The 4,058-nt window shown below is 42.8% G+C and overlaps 1 pseudogene; it reads left to right on the top strand.

The window, feature by feature from the left end:
- Positions 1–2,105: 2,105 nt before the first annotated feature.
- LOC107146331 lies at positions 2,106–3,751 on the top strand (annotated as a pseudogene).
- The last annotated feature ends 307 nt before the right edge of the window (positions 3,752–4,058 follow it).

Below are 4,058 nucleotides of genomic sequence, written 5' to 3'. Positions count from 1 at the left end.
TTCTTCATGGCTGAATACTATGGAGTGTACAATCTTCCTGAACATCACCTAGATTTTACTGTCTCCTACAGGGTTGTTTAAAGAAATATACCTTTAGTTGTCCCACCTCCCTTTGTTCTCTGGTGGCAGGAAAGTCCCCTGGGATTGAGTGCCTTTTGGCACATACACAGTTTATTATCTCTGTTGGTCAGGTGGGGGGGGGGCCTTCCTTCTCACCTCCTGTTCATCAAGGGACTGTGAATTTTTACACTCTGGTGCTAACTGCTTGGAACTTTTCATTCTGTTCTCCCCTCCAGCTGCCTTTCTTACATCCCAAATCATTTTACTTTTAAAGCTAAATACTGGCTGTATGTGGTGGTGCAGGCCTGTAATCCCAGCAGCTTGGAAGGCTGAGACAGGAGAATTGCAAGTTCAAAGCCAGCCTCAGTAACAGCAAGGCACTAAGCTACTCAGTGAGACCCTGTCTCTAAATAAAATATAAAATAAATAAAGATGTGAGCCACATCTGGGGATGTGGCTCAGTTATTGAGTGCCCCTGACTTCAATCCCTGGTCCAAAAAAAAAGCTAAATACTGTATTCTGAAAATGGACCACCAGGATTGTCTATTTCTCACATGTTCCTTCTCAATATTTCCAGGAGTGGCCTGAGAAGTGGTAACTTCCACAGGGACGAGAAGTTGTTATTCTGGGAGTGAGGCTTTTTCTCCCCCACCCTTCCATTATTTTTACTAACATCTCATTTTCTGCATGAGAATAGTTTTTACTTAAGATACCTACAGTGTCTCTCTTTCCTGCATGGACCACTAACTGATACACTATTCCATCCCCAGCACCCACAAGGTTAGGGTGTGAAATTGCTGATATTATAGCCAAGCACCCAGCAATGCCCAAATCCTGCTCAGCTTATCTTCTGTTCTGAAGGAGCTGTCCACAAAAGGAGGAATAAGTAAAATTTAAACTACCATGTATTCCTAGTGTGCACAAGCTTAACACTTGACTGCAGTGCTCCGGTAAAGACTACAATGAAGCCTAGGGCCCTTAATGTCCATCTTAACACTCTAAGGGACTGAGCATAAGCAGGAAGAAAGTTGAGAGAGTAAGCCAACAGAGTCATCTAGAACCTGCCATTGCATCCTGCTGCGAGGAAGGGAAGAGGAAGGTGAGAGACTCATGCATATGAAGACACAGTAAACCTGCCCACTAGTCAGCAGAGCCCAGCCAGCTATGCTGGACTCTGACCACTCCAACTGACTCCTCTCCCCATGGAGGGAACTAAGGAAACAGTTGAGAGAAATGGGTGACCATGGGAAGAGGCCACAGGATACAAAAGAAGGGGCTGGCTGAGCAGAGAAGAGGGACGGAACTATTGAATACCCCTCAGTGAATGTCACAGTCCCTCTTCTGACACAGTGTGAGAGCTAGGATACATAGTTACATTCTTTTCTATCCCTCTGGGGTCACATGAAGATCTGAGACCTTCCAATCTGCACAGATATGTAGTAGGTAGGAGAGTGTATGTGAAAGAAAAGGATGGAATGGTGATGGGCAGCTGGCCTGTGTGGGCCAGTGGTGATACAGGTAGGAGGTGTTGATCATTATCCCTAAATGTGTGTGAAATTTTTTTCAATTTTTTTTTTAGGTTGTAGATGTATACAATATCTTTATTTATTTTTATGTGGTGCTGAGGATCTAACCCAGTGCCTCACACATGCAAGGCAAGTGCTCTACCACTGAGCCACAACCCCAGCCCCATGTGTGTGGATTTTTAAGATTAGTTGACCTAAGGAAAAGACTAATACAGACACTGACAGAACACACTCATTTTCTGAGAGGAAGAGACTGAGAGCAGAAATCCTGAATGCATCTCTATGAGGCTGCTTGACCTAACCGCTCTGGAAGTTCAAAGAACTTTAAAGTTCTGTGACTCCACTCTGTGCTCTGGAAGCAAATCAAAATTTCTGTAGCCTCTAGGATTTCTTAACTCAAAGAAATCAACAAACACCAGCCTCCTGAAGCCACCTCTGCCGCTCTGCCATCCCCCCTCACCATGGTCTCTCTCCTCCTCCCATATAGCCCCAGCAGGACTCCTTCCGCCATGAGGCTCCATGGAGCCACCCAACCTTGGACTTTCAGCCTCAGAACTAGGTCAGGAAAGTGCTGGCATCATGACCAGTGATGTGACTTCAGTGCCAACATACAAACCGCACAATATTCAAGCCATCGGAAACATGGAGAAACGAAATGAGCTGTGCTATCAAATTTGGAAGACTGGAGCAGAGATGCTTTTGTTACTAGTAGAACCAGCCTCTGTTTTCATCCAAGATATACTCTTACTTTTACTTTGCAAAGGAATGGGTCTTGTAAACCACATTTTTGCTGAAAACAATTTAAAGAAATTCCATGGCTCAAATCTTGGAAATGAACGCATGAGGTGCACCATTGCAGGAAACTGCAAATTCGAGAATTGCCAGCCCTTTGTTGTTGAAACTTACCAGCTCCTGGCCCATAAAAGCGAATTGGTAAGCACTGTACCATTAAGGATGAAGCCCCTGCGTCACCGCGTTGATCTGTCAACACATTTTGATGGTGACAGAACTTATATGATGGTGTAGACACTCTTCAGGAACAAGATGACAGCCCAGACTGGGTAGCGAGATAAAAATTTAATGAAGGAAGCACCCAAGCATGCCGCCTGCTTGTAATAATGCACAGAGATGTTATTTTCGCAATGTGAGATCATTATGGAAGCTGTCCTCTGTGCATTGCTCATCTTATTCCAGTTTCTGATATAAATGACAAAGAGGGAAGAACAAAAACATCAGAAACAGAAGGACAGGTGGTGTCCCCAGAGTCTTGCAGCTTTTAATCAATGATTATAAGATATTACTATGCAGTCTCGTCTGGAGAAATTGTGGAAATATCCAGACATGATGTCTGAACTCTTGATTTCAAGGCCTGAAGGAAACCCAGTGGCTTTCTGTATCTTTGAGTACGTCTATTTTGCAAACCAAATGATTTATACAGTAAACAGTTGGCCATGGAAGCATCTGTGGATTCAGATTTGGTTGACACTGTTCCAGAATCTTCTACACCTGCTGGTCTTTGTTACGTAGGGAACCATGGACTTCCACAGGTGGAGATACTGCATAAAAACTGATGTAGAAAGAAACTTCAAGTCAAACATGAGGTTAAGACAACTTAGTGTTGCAAAAAAAATGGGGGATATTGTCAGATAACTCTAAAGACCAAATAATAGCTCCTATGGAGGATTCAATTGTGAGAGGCAATACCATCCCACCCAAAATAAAACTGCTCAAGGCAGAAGAGATACACTTTAGAGAAGCTTCACCACCAGTTGGATAGCCAAGCTTCATGGGAATGAAGGTAACCACAAGAGAAGATTTTAGTACCAATAAACAAGAATCCAATCATCTTTCAGAGTGCCAAGGAGCAAAGCAATGCTGTGTAACTGTCAGTAGTAGAAGTATTGGTTTCCTCTGTACAACAAGAAATAAACTTTAAAAAATGGAAAGTGAAAAAGCACAATATTATAACTTGAGAAATGGACCTGGTCTGGGATGTTTTAAAAAGAACAGTCACCGTGCAGCTGTCTCACTGGAAAACACCCTGCAGAATTGGAGCATAAGCTTGGAGGGACAGATGTATTCCTAAGGCATGAAGTCAGTCAAGAAGTTAAGTGATTACACCTGATCTGTTGATTCTAACTTTCCTGCTACAATATAAAATTTTAAGTGCTAATAGTTACCTTTATAAGTTTTGAGTTTTTTTTTTTTCCTGAAAAGAGCACCAAAGTACTATAATTGAAACTTGCTAATTGTATACAATACGATATGTGGCATTCTCTTTTGTGTTTGTTTCTTCCTGCAGTACTGGGGATTGAAGCCAGGAGCTCTCTACCACTGAGCTAAATCCCCAGTCCTTTTTATTTTGAGACAAGGTCTTGTCTCACTAAGTTGCTAAGACTGACCTTGAACTTGATCCTTCTGCTTCCTTCCAAGTAGCTAGGGTTATAGGTACTCAAGAAACACCACACCTAG

The sequence above is a fragment of the Marmota marmota genome, unplaced genomic scaffold (genome assembly GCF_001458135.2).
Source record: "Marmota marmota marmota unplaced genomic scaffold, marMar, whole genome shotgun sequence".
Lineage (NCBI taxonomy): Eukaryota > Metazoa > Chordata > Mammalia > Rodentia > Sciuridae > Marmota > Marmota marmota.
This window is presented reverse-complemented; position numbering and strand designations above follow the sequence as displayed.